Genomic DNA, 21,768 nt, shown 5'->3' on the forward strand with positions numbered 1-21,768 from the left:
ATGCAATGCATTGTTTATTCAAAAAGGTGCGTTAAAGCAGAATGATACAAGTAGTGCGATAAGCAAAGAGTAGGATTATTTGACATGTCCCTTCCAAGGGCAAGCTGAGGAATAGTATTAAAGCAAGTATTTCACTCATTATCGTAATCCACCTGGGAGTTCCGTGGTGTGACGTAGCTTTCTGCCTCCTTGGTTGCTGCATCATGTGTTCGGCAATCATGCTGCCGGATAGGGTTTCCAGAGATTAAAGTCCTGAAGGAGAAAAATAACAAAGCGGGAAGCCCCTAGTGCGGTTTAAGTCGTGTCTTGGAGCGTGCCGCAGTCGTGCCCCCCTCCCCACCTATGCCCATGGTATTTTTAATGCGCAGTTATGTACGCGTGGCACGGATTTTTCCATTTGGCTAGGACCGGGGTGGGGGCCGCATTGCTTTGCGAGCTCAGAACGTGCCAGGCGGTCCAGTTGCTAATTACTCCGGGCGCGCTTGAAGTTGTTCGGGTCCTTAATCGCCGAACTAGTGGATTGCCTTAATAGGCTGCTTTGTGCTTCTGCTGCGAGGGCCGCAGTGTGCTCCTCCGTGCGGAGAGAGTGCTCTGTGCTTCCATTGACTATGATGACCCCCTGATGTCCTGGCATCTTGAGCTTGAGATATGCATAATGCGGTACCGCATTGAATCTTGCGAATGCGGTTCGCCCGAGCAGTGCATGGTAGCCACTTCGGAACGGGACTATGTCGAAGATTAACTCTTCGCTTCGGAAGTTATCCAGGGATCCGAAGACCACTTCCAGTGTGACTGAGCCTGTGCAATGGGACTCTACACCTGGTATGACGCCTTTAAAGGTCATTTTTGTGGGTTTGATCCTTGAGGGGTCTATACCCATTTTGCGCATTGTGCCCTGATAAAGCAGGTTCAGGCTACTGCCGCCATCCATAAGGACTCGAGTGAGGTGAAATCCGTCAATGATTGGGTCTAGGACCAATGTGGCTAATCCGCCATGACGGATACTAGTGGGGTGGTCCCTGCGGTCGAAGGTGATCGGACAGGAAGACCATGGGTTGAACTTTGGGGAGACTGGCTCCAACGCATATACGTCCCTGAGCGCACGCTTCCGCTCCCTCTTGGGGATGTGGGTTGCGTATATCATGTTCACCGTCCGCACTTGTGGGGGGAACCTCTTCTGTCCTCCGGTGTTCGGCTGCCAGGGCTCCTCCTCGTCATCGCTATGTGACCCCTTATCTTTGTTTTCGGCATTTATCTTGCCGGCCTGCTTGAACACCCAACAATCCCTGTTGGTGTGGTTGGCTAGCTTGTCGGGGGTGCCATGTATTTGGCACGAGCGATCTAGTATACGGTCCAAACTGGATGGGCCCGGAGTGCTTCTTTTGAATGGATTTTTCCGCTGACCGGGTTTAGAGCCTTTGAATCCGGCATTAACTGTCGTATCCTCGGTATTGTCATTGTTAATGCGGCACTTATGTTTGTTGCGATGTGACCTGCCATTGCCATCCTTGGTATCCAAAGTACCATGGTTCTTTGTTATGTTATTGCTGCGAGCCAGCCAGCTGTCTTCTCCCGCACAAAAGCGGGTCATGAGTGTCGTGAGGGCTGCCATAGATTTCGGCTTTTCCTGACCAAGGTGCCGGGCGAGCCACTCGTCGCGGATGTTGTGCTTGAAAGTTGCTAGGGCCTCTGCATCCGGACAGTCGATGATTTGATTTTTCTTTGTTAGGAACCGTGTCCAGAATTGCCTGGCCGATTCCTCTGGCTGCTAAATTATGTGGCTCAAGTCATCGGCATCTGGTGGTCGCACATAAGTGCGCTGAAAGTTGTCGAGGAATGCGGCTTCCAGATCTTCCCAACACCCAATGGACTCTGCCGGCAAGCTGTTGAGCCAATGCTGAGCCGGTCCTTTGAGTTTGAGTGGGAGGTATTTGATGGCGTGTAGGTCATCACCGCGGGCCATATGGATGTGCAGGAGGAAATCCTCGATCCAGACCGCAGGATCTATTGTGACGTCGTATGATTCTATATTTATGGGTTTGAAGCCCTCTGGGATTTGATGATCCATTACTTTGTCTATGAAGCATAAGGGGTGTGCGGCGCCTCTGTACTGGGCTCTATCGCGATGCAGCTCAAATGAGTCTTGCCCGCTGTGTTTGGCCCGGCCGGACTTACTTTTACTGTATCCAGCGTGACGATTATCGTCTCGCATAGTGGCGCGCCCTCGTGATCCGTAGATTGATCTTGCATGTTTTGCTTTGTCCTCCAATACGTCTCACAGGTCTGGCATATTTCCCCATGCCTTTTTATTTGAATGGCGTCGGGGTGCGGGCTAAGCTTTTGGCTGGAATGCCTCTCTGTCGTGGCCGCGAGGTGGCCGATCAGCCGCGTAATACGCCGGGGATGGTGCTTCCTCCTCCAGTCGGGGTAGCAACCTGCACTTTGGGTAACTCTTGGAGGGGCGTTCGAGTTTATATTCCTCGGCCACCAGGACCTCAGTCCATCTGTCAGCTAGCAAATCTTGATCAGCTTGAAGCTGATGCTGCTTTTTCTTTAGGTTATTTGCCGTGGCTATAAGCCGGCGCTTGAAGCGCTCTTGTTCGATGGGATCCTCTGGCACGACGAATTCATCATCGTCGAGGCTTGCCTCGTCTTCAAAGGGATGCATGTAATTATCATCCTCCGCCTCTCCATCTGCCGCTCTCTTAGGAGGGCTGGCTTCTCCATCCTCCTGCTCTAAATCTTGCTGGAGGGGATTGTTATTGTCTTCGGCACTATCTGGAGTGCTATTATCTCCGGCGCCGGTATCCCCGCTTTTGACTTGGCGGGACTTAGAGCAGCGCCGCGTACGCCAGCGCTTGGGTTGCTTCTTGGAGGGGTCATCCTCCACTGTCCCGTCGCCATTGCCTTCTTTGGGTGTCTCCACCATGTATATGTCATATGATGAGGTGGCTGTCCAGTGCCCTGTGGGCAGTGGTTCCTCTTCGCCTCCCGCATCATCGTCCATACTGTCGATGTCTTCGGGGTCGAAGTCGAGCATGTCGGTTAAGTCGTCGACAGTGGCTACTAAGTGGGTGGTGGGTGGGCGGCGAATTTCTTTGTCATCCGCATCCCAATCCTGCCGGACATAGTTCAGCCAGGATCCTCCTGACAAGGAGAGAGACCTTAATGAGTTCAGTATGTCGCTGAAGGGCGAGTGCTAAAAAATATCCATGGAGGTAAACTCCATGATCGGCGCCCAATCGGATTCGACAGGAATGGGCACAGGCGGTTCGGAGTCCGTGGCTGGAGAAGGATCCGGCAGTTTGGCAACACAGCTCTCGTGAAGGGTAAGGCTGATATTCGGCTCGATCGCCGCTGAGGATACGACCTCCGTGACAGGGTCTATCCACCCGTCCATGGATGGCGCAACTGGCTCCGAACTGAGGCTCAAAGCGGCTGCTAGTGCGATCTCCTGAATACGGTCCGATGGTAGAGCTAAATCGTACTCATCGTGACCGCGTGGCGCATAAGGCAGGGGCTTGAATCCGTCGAAGATCAAGTCTCCGCGGATATCGGCCGTGTAATTTAAGCTTCCAAACCTGACCTAGTGGCCAGGGGCGTAACTTTCGATCTGATCCAGATGGCCAAGCGAGTTGGCCCGCAGTGCGAAGCCGCCGAACACAAAGATCTGTGAGGGGAGAAAAGTCTCACCCTGGACTGCATCGCTATCGATGATAGTAGGAGCCATCAAGCCTAATGGCGACGACACAGAGGAACTCTCAATGAAAGCACCAATGTCCGTGTCAAAACCGGTGGATCTCGGGTAGGGGGTCCCGAACTATGCATCTAAGGCAGATGGTAACAGGAGGCAGGGGACACGATGTTTTACCCAGGTTCGGGCCCTCTTGATGGAGGTAAAACCCTACGTCCTGCTTGATTTATTCTTGATATGGGTATTACAAGAGTTGATCTACCACGAGATCGGAGAGGCTAAACCCTAGAAGCTAGCCTATGGTATGATTGTATGTTGTCCTACGGACTAAAACCCTCCAGTTTATATAGACACCGGAGGGGGTTAGGGTTACACAAGGTCGGTTACAAAGGAGGAGATATCCATATCCGTACTGCCTAGCTTGCCTTCCACGCCAAGTAGAGTCCCATCCGGACACGAGAGGAAGTCTTCAATCTTGTATCTTCATAGCCCAACAGTCCGGCCAAAGGATATAGTCCGGCTCTCCGGAGACCCCCTAATCCAGGACTCCCTCAAGGGTCCTGTTCATCGGGAGGGGTGTGGCATACCGCAAAACAGGACTCCATGGGATATTGTTCGTCTCCACCGTCGACCTCCTCCAGCCTCCACGGGCTACCGTCGACCTCCTCCAGCCTCCACGGGCTCCTGTTCATCCAGCCTCCACCGCGTGCTACTCCACCGGCTACTGTTCAACCACCCCTCCACGGGCACCCCTCCACCGTCTACTGTTCATCCAACCCTCCACATCACGAGTTCCTGTTAAACCACCCCTCCACGGGCATCCCTCCACCATCTACTGTTCATCTAGCTATCCACCACACCACGGGGTCCTGTTCATCCAGAGGCAACGCCACCGCTCGCTGTTCATCCAAACACCCCCGCAACGCTCACTGTTCATCCCAGAGGCAGCATCGATTGGCTTCAGTTAGCAGCAGTAGCAAAGGAATCGCTCGATCGGGTTCAGTTAACAGCCATCGATCGATCGCTCGGGTTCAGTAACGCGTAGCCTACAGTGCAATTGCTCGGGTTCAGTTAGAGCCCAACGCCTCGCTCGGGTTCAGTTAGAGCCAACGGCTCACACACACGCGCGTACGTGTACGAGAGAAACGTGCATCGCTCGGCTCCCGACCTCCCACCGTAACCGGGAAATCCCCAAAATTTTCCTCCCCCTCGCTTCTACCACGGTTTTTTCTGTCATGGACGGCCTAAAGAATATCATCCAGCTGCGTCTCTGGCCCGCCCAGGACGAAAAGCCCATTTTCTGTCATTATTTTTTGTCATAGAATTAGGAGCCCACCACATCTATGATGACACCGGGTTTTGTCACAATTATCGTCATAGAAGTGTCATATGTATGACAAAAAAAATCGTTCGGCCCAAAATGTCATGGATGTGTCTTTTTTTTTGTAGTGCTTGGGCCTTGCACGGACCCTAAAGCCCATAAGTCTACTCGGCCACAATCCGAATGCAGCTCGGATCACATCCGACCATTGTCCTCGGATCCGACCTTGTAGGTTCCTTCCCTTAAGCGCGTGACCCCTTAGGTTCAAGCCGGCTTGGTCGCAGTTCGGATCACCTCCGGACTGCACAGTTGGTAGCGGCCTCTAGCAAGGCATGCCAAACACCAAACAGACTATGAAGCTGGTTAGGCGAACCTATACATCATACTTCCAGTCCTTTTGCCACACGATATATGTTGTCGGGCTCAAGGTGAGTCTGTCATCCTTGTGTTAGTCCGGCCTCTTTCTCGTTCCACTGATGCCGACCACACTCAGATTATCTCTAATCCTTGTCACATGGACATGCTTATCCTGGTCGGATCACACGAGGGGCCCAGAGTATATCTCTCCTGATCGGAGGGGCAAATCCCATCTTGCTCGACCATGTCTCGCAACATGGGTCTGGACAAGCCTGAAACCTACCTTTGTAACTACCCAATCACGGAGTAAAGTTTGGTTGGCCCAAAGCAAGTCTGTTACCATCCCGAGTACATGCGTCAGCTCAGGTCTTAGGACATAGAACGTATGTTGTACTAGAGACTCACAAATGACATATCGCTGCGTCTCATGGTTGGGTCTGTCCGACTCGGACCTTATCTTGACTTGGATCCGATTACGTCGAATCCGACCAGATCCTTCCAAGTCCATATTATCCGGTTAGCATCCAATGCTCCATGGCTAGTGAGACCAAGCCATCGACCGTGTCATATGCTAGTCTAGTTGGCTGCGCGTCCAGACAGCCCTTTCGACTAGGGACCTTTTAGGACAGTCATCATACAATGCATAGTCCCACAAACAAGTCACGTACTTGCTAATACACATCATTGATAATGTCCAAGGACTATCTTTATTCATAAACACATTGGAAACATCATCATACATGATTGCCTCTAGGGCATATCTCCAACAGTCTCCCACTTGCACTAGAGTCAATCAAATAGACATCGAATTCCCATAGCTCTAACGTGCCCCTCATTCTTGGGTTGTGGAAGTGGCTTAGTCAACGGATCCGCAACATTTGCATCTGTGTGAATTCTGCATAACTCTACATCACCACTCTTTACGATCTTTCGTATCAGGTGATATTTCCGATCTATGTGCCTGACCTTGTGGTGATTCCTTGGCTCCTTGGCTTATGCGATGGCACCAGAATTATCACAATAAAGGTCCAACGGTTTTACCGAGGTTTGGAAAATACCAAGATCATCCAGAAAGTTCTGGATCCAAACACCTTCCTTTGCAGCTTCACAAGCCGCAATGTATCCGGTTCTATAGTAGAATCGGCCACCGTATCTTGCTTGGAACTCATCCAGCTCACTGCTCCTCCATTCATGACGTACACGAATCCGGACTGTGATCGAAAATCATGTCTGTCAGTTTTGGAAACTAGCATCGGCGTAACCCCTCACGATGAGCTCTTCCTCACCTCCATAAACTAGGAACATCTCTTTAGTCATTTTCAGGTACTTCAAAATAGTCTTTACCGCTGCCCGGTGACTCTCACCTGGGTTGGCCTAGTATCTACTTGTTAGGCTTATTGCAAAAGCAACATCGGGCCGCGTACATATCATGGCATACATGATGGATCCGATTGCCGAGGCATACAGACTCCTACTCATCCTGCTTCGCTCATCATATGTTGAAGGACTCTGAGTCTCGCTTGGCCTTATACCATGTGAGAGTGGCAAGAACCCTTTCTTTGCCTCACTCATGTTGAACCGCTTCAATACTTTATCTATGTACGTGCTCTAGCTTAAGCCGAGCAGCCTCCTTGATCTATCTCTATAGATATTAATGCCTAAAATGTATATTGCCTCACCAAGGTCCTTCATCGAAAACTTGCCATTCAATGACTCCTTGACTGAGTTCAGCATCGAAATATCATTTCCGATCAGTAGTATGTCATCCACATACAAGATCAAAAACACTATCGAGCTCCCACTTAACTGCTTGTATAAACAAGCATCCTCATCGCTTTTGATGAAACCGAGACCAGTGACGACCTCATCAAAACGAATGTTCCAACTCTGAGATGCTTGCCTCAACCCATAAATGGATCTCTTGAGCTTGCATACTTTACTAGTGCTAGTCGGATCAACAAAACCCTCGGGTTGTGTCATATACACGTCCTCGGTTAAATTTCCATGAAGGAAAGCCGTTTTGACATCCATCTGCCATATCTCGCAATCGAAATATGCAGCTATAGCTAGTATGATCCTTACTGACTTCAGCTTCGCTACTGGCGACTAAGTCTCGTCATAGTCAATTCCTTGAACTTGTCCATAACCTTTAGCGACAAGCCGAGCTTTGTGGATCTGAACATTTCCATCCACATCAGTTTTCTTCTTAAAGACCCATTTGCAGCCAATGGCCTTTATGCCAGGCGGCGGATCAACCAAGTCCCAGACTTGATTTTCATCCATGGACTTTAACTCGGATCTCATGGCCTCTAACCATGCTTCAGAATTCGGGCTCACCATCGCTTCCGCATACGTGGTCGGCTCATCGCTTTCTAGCAACAATACATCACGCACTCTGTGCAATCTTTCCGACCTCCGTGGTTCTGGTGCTGCTTCCACTACGGGTTCCCTGACTGACTCCGGTATGATCTCATCACCCGCCGAGCCGTCCCCGAGTGGTACTCGAATTTCTTCGAGTCGGACCATCCTCCCACTGGCCTCCTGACTGAGAAACTATTTCTCAAGGAAAACCCCGTTCCGAGCAACAAACACTTTGTTCTCCTCCCGGTTGTAGAAGCTATATCCCAAGGTTTCCCTCGGATATCCCACGAATATGCATTTGTCCGACTTGGGTGTAAGCTTGTCTGACATAAGTCACTTGAAAAATGCTTCACAACCCCAAATCTTTAGAAAAGACAAACTGGGAGTCTTCCCGGTCCACATCTCATGTGGTGTCTTATCTACGGATTTTGATGGTACCCTGTTAAGTGTGAAAGCTGCAGTTTCTAGAGCGTATCCCCAGAATGGCAAGGGTAAATCTGATTTGCTCATCATAGATCAAACCATGTCCAACAAGGTACGATTCCTCCGTTCCGATACACCATTTCTCTGCGGCGTACCCGGAGGTGTGACCTGAGGTACTACACCTCTACTTTTCAGATGATCATCAAACTCCTGGCTCATGTACTCACCTCCACGATCAGATCGTAGAAGTTTTATAGTCTTGCCGAGCTGATTCCCAACCTCGTTTTGAAACTCTTTGAACTTTTCAAAAGTCTCTGACTTGTGCCTCATCAAATAGATATATCCATATCTACTCAAGTCGTCGGTAAAAGTCATGAAGTACTGATAGCCACCTCTGGAAGTTGTGCTCATTGGTCCATACACATCACTATGTATTAGTTCCAACAGCTCGGAAGCCCTCTCACAACTCTTTGCGAAAGGAGACTTAGTCATCTTGTCGAGCAAGCATGGTTCACATGTCTCGAACGACCCATAGTCGGTCGAAGTTAGGAGTCCATCATCATGGAGATTCTTCATGCGTTTCAGACTAATGTGTCCAAGCTGGCAATGCTAGAAGTATGTCGGATTTATCGCATTAGGCTTATGCCTCTTGACATTCACGTTATAGACCGGTTCCTATTCTAGATTCAATATAAATAACCCATCAACAATGGGTACAAAGCCATGGAACATACCATTCAAATAAATCGAACAACCATTGTCCTTTAAATTGAATTCATAACCCTGACTCATCAAGCATGAGGCAGAAATAATGTTCCGACTAAGTGCAGGAATGTAGTAACAATTATTCAATTCCAAAATAAATCCAGAAGGAAGCTGGAGCTGCATCATGTCGACCTCCAACACAGCAACTCTTGCTTTGTTGCCGACCCTGATGTCAATCTCCCCTTGTGCCACACGCCTAGTTCTTACCAGCCCCTGCATCAAGTTGCAAATTTGAACAACCGATCCGGTATCAAATACCCAAGAGATGCTAGGTATGTCAGCAAGGTAAATTTCTATAACATATGCAACAAGTGTACCTTTGCCTGAAAAAGCATTACCGGCCTTCTTGCCAGGCTCTGCAAGCCACTTACTACAGTTCCTCTTCCAGTGACCAGTTTCCTTGCAATGATAGCAAATGGTCTTTGAGTCTGGTCCAGACTTCGGCACAACGGCGGAGGTTACCGTCTCCGTGCCCTTTGCCTTAGCCTTTTTCTTGGACCAACTCTTCTTGAACTTAGCCGATTTCTGCACCATCAACACTTGATGCGTGCCTTTCTTAATATCCTGCTCTGCCACTTTGAGCATCCCATGCAATTCAGTGAGCTTCTTATCCATGCCATGAATATGATAGTTCAAGATGAACGTCCCATAGCTGGGCGGAAGAGAACCCAGAACTGCATCAGTAGCCAGCTCATCCAAGAGCGGGAAGCCCAACCGATCCAAAGCTTGCACATATCCGATCATCTTGATCACATGCAGGCTCAGTGGATCACCTTCCTTCAGCTTACAATCCATCACGGATCGCCAGACGTTGAACCTTTCGGTCCTAGCCTGCACCTGAAACATGCTCTTGAGACTCTCGATCATATCGAAAGCCCCAACATCTTCGAAATTCTGCTGCAAATCGGGCTCCATACAAGCCAGCATGAGGCGGCTAATCTCGTTTGATTTATCAACGAGTTTCTGGTAGGCATTCTTGGTTGTTGTTGGGGATATAACTACTGAGTATAAACCTCCCAGGAGGGGCCAGGTTATACCCATAAGGAGTTATCCATATTGAAGCCCATGAAGATAAGGAGCATGTCGCTTTACTATAATAGAGCCCAGGGCCCAAAGGCGGATTAGGGCCCGTAGACATAAACCTTCATAGGGTGTGTAACTTCTGTTGTAAGATAGGGGAGGATAGAAACCGAGCCATACACGTTTATGAGTCGGCCGGGATTCTATAAACTGATGGGCATCAACCTGTGTATATAAAGGGACGACCCGGCGGCGGTTTGGGGACAGAAAACAACAACTCGAGAAGCGTATTCGCTCCCTGGTCATCGAAACCCTAGCAATACCATCATAACTGGAGTAGGCTTTACCCTCACCGCAAGGGGCCGAACTAGTATAATTCCTTGCGTCCTTTGTCCACTTTAACCCCTTTAAGCTAACTACATTGCGATGGCTCCACGACTAAGTCCTCGCACTAGGACATCTGCTGTGACAACCCCACCATAGTTGGCGCCCACCGTGGGGCCATCGCATGATGGTTTCAAGTTCTTAGAGGGCAGCTTCGAAGGACTCAAGGGATACGTTGTGGGCCGGATGACCAAGAGTCGTCACGGCAAACTCTACATTGACGACGCAGGCTGGGGCCCCGAGGTCGGTTCAGTTGAGTACCGATATCGGGTCCCCTTTGGCAGTATTCACATCTTCATTGGCAAGATCGGCGAACCGGGCCCTGAGCCGAACATCTGCATCGACATCTGTCAGGACCCCGATCCTAAGTCACACCGATCTAGCATGTAACACTTCATATCACTTTGCGGCCTCATGCACGGTATTCCCACGGGTGCCACCTTACCTGGCCCAGGACCGTTTGCGCCTTTTGGCTCACGTATATGATAATGTCGCTAGCATCCATATGACAGAGAACCCGGGCCGACATGGCTAGTCGTGAACCCAAAGCGGCACCAACCTATGGAGAGAGGCATACATGAATCACATCGAGTATGTCGGTCAGCAGCGTGTGAATCCTGGCTGTAGCACTGGACTAACAGGACTCCGGGAACCCGGGCTGTAGCAGGCTAGGCAGGACTCCCGATGTCACCGCGTGACATTTCCCCGAAGGGACAGACACATGAACAAAGTGAAACACATGCTGGCCAGTCAAGTGTCCTGAGCAGTAGTGCTGGGCTAGCAGGACTCTGGTGAACCGGGCTGTAGCGGACTACTATGGCTCATGGAAGCACTAGACTACATTTCCCCATAAGAGAGGCTGCCAAGGATAAACAACTAGATTGTCGGATCCCACACATACCAAGCATTTCAATCATACACACAATATGCTCGATATGTGTAAATACAACATGGCATCACAACATAACTCTATGACTCAAGTATTTATTCATTAGGCTCCGAGGAGCGAGATATTACAAACATGGGTCTCATGACCCAACAATCATAGCATACAAATCAAAGCACATGCGAAAGCTTAACATGTTTGAGTACAGACATCTACAAATGAAAAAAAACTAAGAAGCCTGACTATCTACCAGATCCTGCTAAGGGCACAAGATCGTAGCTGAGGTATCAAGCTAAACGTCGAAGTCCACGCGAAACTACTAGCGAGACTGAAGTCTCTCTGCAAAACATAAATTAAGCAAACGTGAGTACAAAAGTACTCAGCAAGACTTACATCATAACTAACTACATATGCATCGGTATCAACAAAGGGTAGTGGAGTTTAACTGCAGCAAGCCAGCTTTGACTCAGTGGCTAACCTAAACTATGACTGCAAGCAACTCTTTTGAGGTGGCGCACACGAGTCCACATATTCACCATATCAATACACCACTATGGATCTGCTCCCGTCTCCCTACGAGAATGCCATCCATAGCACTCATGCTTATCTTGCGCATTTTAGAGTATCCACTTTCACTTGTCTATGAACTGTATAGGCAACCAAGTAGTCCTTTACCGCGGATGCGGCTATTCGAATAGATGATGTTAACCCTGCAGGGGTGTACTTCTTCACACACGCTCTCACCACTTACCGCCGTTTACATGACATGTACTTGGTAACCTTCAAGCGGAAGCCCAACGAGGGTGTCGGTCACGGCCTACCTAAACACTCAAGTCTCTAGTCCAGGTTTATCGCCTATCCAGGTTCCATCCGCAGGGAGTCCGGCCGAGGTTTCCACATACGGCCCCGGATGATGTGTACAGGGTTTTGAGACACCAAACGGGCGCCCGGCATGCCCGGCCACGGTGTATCTACCGCATCATAGCCCATCCCTAGGGTCGGCGCTACGCACGGCCGCCAACACATATCCTATAAACACTAGAAACTAATTGCAACTCCTGGACAGAGGACTAGGGTGGTTAAGAATCCGAGAGGGTCCATTGGTTTCGGGCCCAATGCGTGGTAGTAGCTGGTTCTTAAATCACACATACAGATCTCGATGCTTAAAGACGGTTCCAATGAAACAACCCACCATGTACTCCTACATGGCCTCTCATCGATACCTTTACCAAATCGTGTTCAACACACTTAGCTCACACACAGTACGACATGTTCATCCCCGATGAATCAGACCTGACACAACTCTAAGCTATAGCAGGAATGACAAACAAACATGAATGAGTAGGCACATCAGGGCTCAAACAACTCCTACTCATGCTAGTGGGTTTCATCAATTTACTGTGGCAATGACAGGTCATGCAGAGGAAAGGGGTTCAACTACCGCAACATGTAACAGTTGAATCGTTGTTGTCCTAATGCAGTAAAAGAGAGCAGGAGCGAGAGAGTGGGATTGTATCGGAATGAACAAGGGGGTTTTGCTTGCCTGGCACTTCTGAAGATAGTATAACTCTTCATCGGTGTCATCGATCACATCATCGAAGTAACGTCTACTGAGAGGGGACAATCACCGGCAAACACAAAAGAACCAACATTCACTGCAATGCACAATCAAATGAATGCCATGTCATGTTAAGGAACTAAGTTGACCTAATGCAGCAGTAAGCCAAGTTAATTGAAGTGGAATTCAAACAGGGTTAAACTCCAACTCCAAATGCTAGTTCATAAATTGCCCTAATCATGATTTATCCTATTCAGTTAGGTTAACTTGTCAAATCATGCATGAAAGTGCCATAAACAGATTCTTCAATTTTTTCTGATCATTTTTCATATATAATTTATTTCATTTGGAGTTACGGTTGAATTTCTATGATTTTTAGAAGTTTATACTGTTTTCTGGAATTTCCTGGTTATTAATAAATTCAGAAAATGTAATACTGCGTCAGCATTAGGTCATGCCGACGTCAGCAGGTCAACAGGCCCGGTCCAGGTCAAACCTGACCTGTGGGACCCGCGTGTCAGTGTCACATCTAACTAACAGTGCCTGTTGGTGCTAAGTAGGTGATTAACTTAACTAATCTAGGCTGGGCCCGCATGTCAGTGGCTCATCTAGTTAACTAAGTTAATTAACACTAATTACCTAACACTAATTAAACAGGGGCATAGGCCCACACGTCAGGACGCAGGGGAGGTCAAACAGGGGTCAAACCCTGCCGGTGTTGAGTCGCCGGCGAGGCCGAGACGGCGGAGGGGCTCGGATTTTTCCCTCCGGCGATCAAATTAGCGGCTGAGACCACCTATAAAGAGTTGGCACTCTCGCGCATCCATTGGAGCAAGAGAGAGAGGCTGCGGTGGAGTGAGCTCGCCGGAGTCGAGCTCGTGGCAGCGGTCGGGGCTCGGGCAACGACGGGTTCGGCGCTATGGTGCAAGGCAGGAGGATCTAGGGGTGGCTATGGTTGCGCGAAGACATGCTAAGCATGGTGGTGCGCTCGGTTGCGGCTCTAGGTGAAGGTGGCTACGGCGGCGACATGGCTGGGCGGCGGTGAGCTTCGGGCACGGCGGCGCTAGCGCTAGGGAACGTGCGAGGCGACGGGGAAAGGGGCGAAGGGAAGAGCAGCTCACTGAGGACTCGCAGAGAAGCCCATCGGGGTCGGGGAAGCGTCAGAGGCGGCGAATCGAAGGGCGGTGATCATCGGGGAAGAGGACGGCGATGGCGTCGACGACGGTGCTCCAGGGCGTCCGGCATCATGTGGCTCGGCAGAGAGGACCAGGGCTTCACGGCGGAGCTCGGGGGCGCGTCGGAGAGGCTCGGAGATGGTTGTGGCCGTGGGGGAGCTCGTCGGCGGCGACGGCTGCGTTCGGTCGTGCTCGTGGAAGGGACTAGAGGGCAAAGGAGAGAGCAGAGAGTGAGGGAGAGGAGCGAGGGGATTCCAGGGGGGTGTGGCGTCGTCTGGGGTCGTCCAGGGCATCGGCAGAAGCAAGAGGTAGCCGGCGTGCGATGGGCACATGTCGTCTGCCTACTGGCAGAGGTGGAAGAAGACCTCGGCGCCCCTGGTGGGCTGGGCTGATTCTCTCCTGGGCCTGGTTAGCAGGTGAGATTCTCTCTCTCTCTCTCTCTCTCTCTCTCTCTCTCTCTTATTTTTCTGTTATGCTTTCTATTTTCTGTCTGTTTGTTTTGATTTAGTAGGGGTACTAAACAAATTTATTTGCTTCTATAAATTATTGTATGGACTAGAGATATTATTCTAGAGCCCCACAATAATTTCCAAAATTATTGGGCATGTATTTCTTTTATAACAGAAATAAAGCCAATTCAAATACATTATGATTTAATTCAAATGTCCAAAATAAATATTTCTGTGACTCCAAAAATATTGGTTTGACTTTTCCCTCCTACCAATATTTTCTCAGAGTAACAGGAACATTTCCTTGGACTCATTTGATGAGAATTAAATGTTGATTATTTTTGAACTGGTTTCTAAGGGTTTCAACAAACCTCAATTCAACTTTCAGAAATTTTGGCCATGATGCATGAGTGCAGATGCAACTATTCCACTCAGGTATTCTAGGGCTATGACAACTCACCCCCACTAAACAAGAATCTCGTCCCGAGATTCAAGACGTGAGGTAAGAGGACAGAGGGGCACAAAACTATCACAATCTTGTCGATCCAATTACCCTTCCCGAAGATGTTGGTTCATTGCTCCAATTGATCTGGACGTCCTTGCTTTTGTGATCTTTATCTAACACGATGGCGACAGAAGAAACTCCATAGGACACGATCTCCTCGAAGATCGAGCACTCAAGATCAACTCGTGGAATGAGATGTTGGAACATCTTGAGTTGAGACACAAAGCACATCGAGAGGGATGGAAGGACAAACAACAAGGTTTGATTCGGTGGGCAACAATTCCACGCTTAGAGAGATGGTGGATGGTGTCAAGGTGGCGTGGAAGTAATTGCCATGAAACCATAACGAGCACCTTGGGGAAGGTGACACGTAGAATTATTCCCTCAAGGGGCAAAAAGAATTACTTTTGATATAAATATCATTGAAACTCTTTATGCCAGCCTAAGGCAGTCACAAACGATCGTTCGAGGGAGTTCGGGAGAACGACACACTCGAGCTAGAAAGGACGATGTGAACTACCTTGTTGAAGACAACGCAAGGGATGATTTGCTTCCGCGTGCTCTCAAGAACTTGAGCAATTCCATATTCATCAAGGTTCTACCAACATCCGTGTCGAGGATCCTGGCAACACATCTTACTACCTTGACGTATAGTGATGGACAATGCAGATGCATAGAAAGACAACCCTTTCTCAGATTTCACCTTAGCGAGGCCAATGGAGCGAAATCTGGATGATCGACCGAGAGACATTTAGCACTCCGCTTCTGATGTTCTCCTTGATGTACTGGTTACCACATTCATGTTTTAAAGCATCAACATAACCATCAAGTAGTGGTCGGACTTCGGAATACAAAGGATCCATAGGGAACAACTTCTGGAGTAAATCCTACGAAATCCTTATGGGGAGGTGGCCAACTTCCTCAATCAAGATACTTCAGTAATAGGTCTTCCGGCTGGGTGTGTTGGCCACGACATCCACTTTACCAGTTACAGAGGGACCAATATTATAGTTCTTGGGGTACGTTCCAACCATCGCATCTGCCTGAGATTCAGATCTGGTTGGTGTTAGGATATTCCAGACCCATCCAGTCTAGAAAGAAAATGAGAGTTTGCAACACAATTTGACGATATGACGTTGCGAGATTCTCGGAGAATGAACTACGATAGCAAGCTCCAAAACATGAGCTGGTTCTGCTACAAACCTGCGAACACGCTATCCAAGACGAGCATGACCACATAGTAGTCTTATAATAAAACACTATCGAGTTCAGGTGGGGAACCATCATCAAGGATTTTGAAGTCTTACGCAAGTCCATGGATTAGATCCCAAGCATAGACTCCTTTTCCTTGAACACGTCAATTATTGGCTTGGTGTGCTAGGAACACATATGGAGTGGAGGTAATTAATCTACCAAACCATAGAATACTTCGCACGTATGCATGACTGATTTGGGATGATTCCAAGGGAAACAAAACAATCTTTCTCAAACTCACGACGGCAACTTGCACCAAGTGCACATGAATTCGAGGAAGTCACTTCTTCCATCCAAGCATAAGCTTCATGAACGGAACACGAAGAAGAGTTGGGGCAGCGCGTCCTCGTGGATCATCTCCTCCTCGTCCGATCTCCCTCGTACAGCTGGTAGTTGGTTCCCACGTATAGGTTCGCTTGAGAGGTGCAAGTGCACCGCCTCTAACGGTATCCGCGCGTGCAGGAGGAACGTCGTGCGACGGACTGCTAGGTCCGATCACACAACCGGCGGCGAGTGGAGGTGTCTATTCGCAACACATGCAAACCCTAGTGACAACGCCGAAGCGATCAATCGTGTGAGTGTGCGACACCTCCACTTTATATAGGCGTCCGTCGGAGGCTCAACACTTGGGCCTTGCACGGACCATAAAGCCCATAAGTCTACTCGGCCACAATCCAAATACAACTCGGATCACATCCGACTAGTGTCCTCGGATCCGACCTCGTAGGTTCCTTCCCTTAAGCGCGCGACCCCTTAGGTTCAAGCTGGCTTGGTCGCAATTTGGATAACCTCTGGACTACACAGTTGGTAGCGGCCTCTAGCAAGGCATGCCAAACACCAAACAGACTATGAAGCTGGTTAGGCGAACCTGTACATCATACTTCCATTCCTTTTGCCACACGATATATGTTGTTGGGCTCAAGGCAAGTCTATCATCCTTGTGTTAGCCCGACCTCTTTCTTGTTCCAGTGATGCCGACCACAATTAGATTATCTCATAATCCTTGTCGCATGGCCAAGGTTATCCTGGTCGGGTCACACGAGGGGCCCAGAGTATATCTCTCTTGATCGGAGGGGCAAATCCCATCTTGCTCGACCATGTCTCGCAGCATGGGTCTGGACAAGCCCGAAACCTACCTTTGTAAATACCCAGTCACGGAGTAGCGTTTGGTTGGCCCAAAGCAAGTCTGTTACCATACCGAGTACATGCGCCAGCTCAGGTCTTAGGACATAGAACGTATGTTGTACTAGAGACTCACAGATGTCATATCGCTGCGTCTCATAGTTGGGTCTGTCCGACTCGGACCTTATCTCGACTCGGATCCTACTATGTCGAATCCGACCAGATCCTTCCAAGTCCATATTATCCGGTTAGCATCCAATGCTCCATGGCTAGTGATACCAAGCCATCGGACATGTCATATGCTAGTCTAGTTGGCTGCGCATCCACACAGCCCTTTCGACTAGGCACCTTTTAGGACAGTCATCATACAATGCATAGTCCCACAAACAAGTCACGTACTTGCTGATACACATCATTGATAATGTCCAAGGACTATCTTTATTCATAAACACATAGGAAAGATCATCATACATGATTGCCTCTAGGGCATATCTCCAACACATACATCTTCACAATCGACCGATCCTAGTACCGAAAGTACGGCACCTCCGCGATCTGCACACATTTGGCTCGGTGACGTCCCACGAACTCACGATCTAGCAGAGTGTCGAGGGAGAGCTTCGTCAGAACGACGGCATAATGACAGTGATGATGAAGCTACCGGCGCAGGGCTTCACCTAAGCACTACGATGATATGACCGAGGTGGATTATGGTAGAGGGGAGCACCGCACACAACTAAGAGATAAATGATCAACATGTGTGTCTATGGGGTACCCCCTCCCCCGTATGTAAACGAGTGGAGGAGGGGGAGGGTCGGCCCTCTCTATGGTGCGCCCTAGGGGAGTCCTACTCCCACCGGGAGTAGGATTCCTCCCTTCCAAGTAGTAGGAGTAGGAGAGAAGGAAGGGGAGGAGAGAAGGAAGGAAGGGGGCGCGCCTCCCACCTTTTCCCTTCCTCTCCTCTATTCCACTAAGGCCCAATAAGGCGCATATACTCCCCGGGGGTTTCCGGTAACGCCCCGGCACTCCGGATTATGCCCGAACTCACTTGGAACCATTCCGGTGTCCAAACACGGGCTTCCAATATATCGATCTTTATGTCTCGACCATTTTGGGACTCCTCGTCATACCCGTGATCACATCCGGGACTCCAAAAAACCTTCGGTTCATCAAAACACTTAAACTCATAATACTGATCGTCACCGAACGTTAAGCATGCGGACCCTACGGGTTCGAGAACTATGTAGACATGACCGAGACTCATCTCCGGTCAATAACCAATAGGGGAACATGGATGCTCATATTGGTTCCTACATATTCTACGAAGATCTTTATCGGTCAAACCGCATAACAACATACGTTGTTCCCTTTGTCATCCGTAAGTTACTTGCTCGAGATTCGATCGTCGGTATCTCAATACCTAGTTCAATATCGTTACCGACAAGTCTCTTTATTCATTCCATAATGCATCATCCTGCAACTAACTCATTAGCCACAATGCTAGCAAGGTTTATAGTGATGTGCATTATTGAGAGGGCCCAGAGATACCTCTCAGATACATGAAGTGACAAATCCTAATCTCGATATATGCCAACTCAACAAACACTATCGGAGACACCTGTAGAGCATCTTTATAATCACCCAGTTACGTTGTGACGTTTGATAGCACACAAGGTGTTCCTTCGGTATTCGGGAGTTGCATAATCTCATAGTCTGAGGAACATGTATAAGTCATGAAGAAAGCAGTAGCAATAAAACTGTAACGATCATAATGCTAAGCTAACGAATGGGTCTTGTCCATCAAATCATTCTCCTAATGATGTGATCCCATTCATCAAATGACAACACATGCCTATGGTTAGGAAACATAACCATCTTTGATTAATGAGCTAGTCAAGTAGAGGCATACTAGGGACACTCTGTTTGTCTATGTATTCACGCATGTACTAAGTTTCTGGTTAATACAATTCTAGCATGAATAATAAACATTTATCATGATATAAGGAAATATAAATAACAACTTTATTATTGCCTCTAGGGCATATTTCCTTCAGTTGTCTCATAAACACTTCATGACGGTGTCCTGGACTAGGGGATACTCACCACGTCATCTCCCGATTTGTTAGATTGGGTCGAGGACCTCCATGGCCGTATACTCATGGGCCAGTTCGGACAGCTGCCACATACATGGAAGATTCTACAAGACTTGGTCATCAAGACAAGGACTCCTCCCCACCGGCGTATTCGGCTAGGACTCTTGTTATCCTAGGCCTCTGGTGCATTATATAAACCGAGGCCAGGCTAGTCGATAGATCATGTACACTCAATCATACCATAGGCTAGCTTCTAGGGTTTAGCCTCTCCGATCTCGTGGTAGATCAACTCTTGTAATACCCATATCATCAAGAATAAATCAAGCAGGACGTAGGGTTTTACCTCCATCAAGAAGGCCCGAACCTGGGTAAAACATCGTGTTCCCTGCCTCCTGTTACCATCCGCCTTAGACGCACAGTTCGGGACCGCCTACCCGAGATCCGCCGGTTTTGACACCGACATTGGTGCTTTCATTGAGAGTTTCGCTGTGTGATCGGCAAAAGGATCGATGGCTCATCTGCAGGTCAACTGCGATGCCGACATCTTTGTCGCTGGCTCGACTGGTCACCTTGGCTCGACCGAGGACCATGCTCCATCTCCGATCGTCATGTTCGGACGAGGGCCTTCATCAACATCAACTCCGATCTCTATCAAGATCATGGAGGAATCATCCATGGAGCTCGGGGGCTCAACGTCGACATTGCCCTCGGGCGACCGTCTTGTTTTTCCGAACAGCAAACTTGTATCCGCTGCCACCACCTCTTAGAGCATCGCTTTGACGATCCCTTTGGTGGAATTGTGCGGAATTGAGTCTACAACAGCCATGCAAAATTTCGTCAAGTTCCGATGGAGGATTCTCCGACAATCTACGATATACCGGAGCCCTGTCAAATCTGGACGGGAATCTGGATGAGTTTAGGGCGTGGTCTCCAGAGCCTAGCTCGGAGGTCCTTTGGAAGATCCAACCATTCGTCTACTGCGGAATTCCCATATCTACCACCCCTCCAAATTTCAGCTCGGTCCGACGGTTCAAACTCCGGGAACCTTCGGATGAGTGGATCAATTTTCGGATCCGTTTTCTGCGCGAATACGGATCTGACCCGAATTCATGTTTCTTTATGAACGTGACATTGGACAACCTTTTTAGAGGAATTCTCTTCTAGGGTATTGTGTGTTGTTTTTAAACACGCGCCCGTAAATTTTTAAGCCTCCCCTGAGGTCGCCTTCATCATCATGCTGGTGTCAAACCAGTCCGGCGATATTGCTTCAAGGCTGCTGACCTGTGCTAGACACATCGTCACTTTGTTGAGCCGAGCTCAACTTCTTCGGATCATAATCTCGGCAAGCCGAACAAGAGTCCGGCATCGCGAAGGATAAATCATCACCAAGATCGCCGCCCCATGGATTACACGGAGCGGGCATACCGGCATCGCCGCACGGTCACTTCATCAAGCCGGCATCGACCCCGTCATGACCTGCATCGGCAGGGCCGCACTATTGCTTCTTCAAGCTGGTGTCCATCATGCCTACCTACTTCGACTCAACGGCTGACATCGAGGCTTCGACATCTCTGCTGGACCGGGGTCTTCGCCATCTCTTCATCAACCTACTCCGGAGACTTCGGCGTCACTAGCCGACCAGCTCCGTCACGTTAGCTGGACCGAGGGCTTTGCCTCGGCGAGCCAACCTTTGCCAGCATCACCATACCGTCGCTTTATCGCCCATCAGGCAATGGGTGTGCGGATCGAGTCCCAATTTTGGGAATCACCTTTCTTCGGACTGCTACAACAAATAAACCAGGTGCTATTAATCCTAGTATTTTTTTGCTTGTTTGGGTTTATTTTTCCCAATGAATTATTACTCCGGTTTGTCCATCATCTGTACACAGGTCTATCAAATGATGGCCGCATTAACGACGGTCGCGTGGTGGTTCGGCCAGTTTCCGTACATTGTCCGGCGAACGCCGCATCCGAAACTCGGACTGACCTGTGAATTCAAGCTTTGCCACGCCTTTACCGCATCACGCCGATGCCCTGCATCGACATTGACTTCGGTGCCAGGCCATATTTCTTTTATTCCTCACTTTGCACAAATTATTTATTACGGAACGATTTTTTTAATTATTATTATTATTACTACTATTACCTCCGGTTTGCACTATTTTTTGTGCACAGGAAAATGATCCGGGGACTTCGTCGTCACTCTACCGGTCTGCATTGACTGTGCTATGTCACCACTTCGGCGTGTTGAGCTCTTCGCTCCGCCACCTCGGGACCGGCTTGGGGGATGGAACCTTGTCCCGCATCAAGCTCGGACCGTGTCATCAATGCCGAACACATTAACCAGCTAAGTCGCTTTCATGCTCAAAGTTTTAATTTTTAACTTGTGTTCGGTTCCACC

This window comes from Triticum dicoccoides, chromosome 3A, assembly GCF_002162155.2.
Source record: "Triticum dicoccoides isolate Atlit2015 ecotype Zavitan chromosome 3A, WEW_v2.0, whole genome shotgun sequence".
Classification (NCBI taxonomy): Eukaryota; Viridiplantae; Streptophyta; class Magnoliopsida; order Poales; family Poaceae; genus Triticum; species Triticum dicoccoides.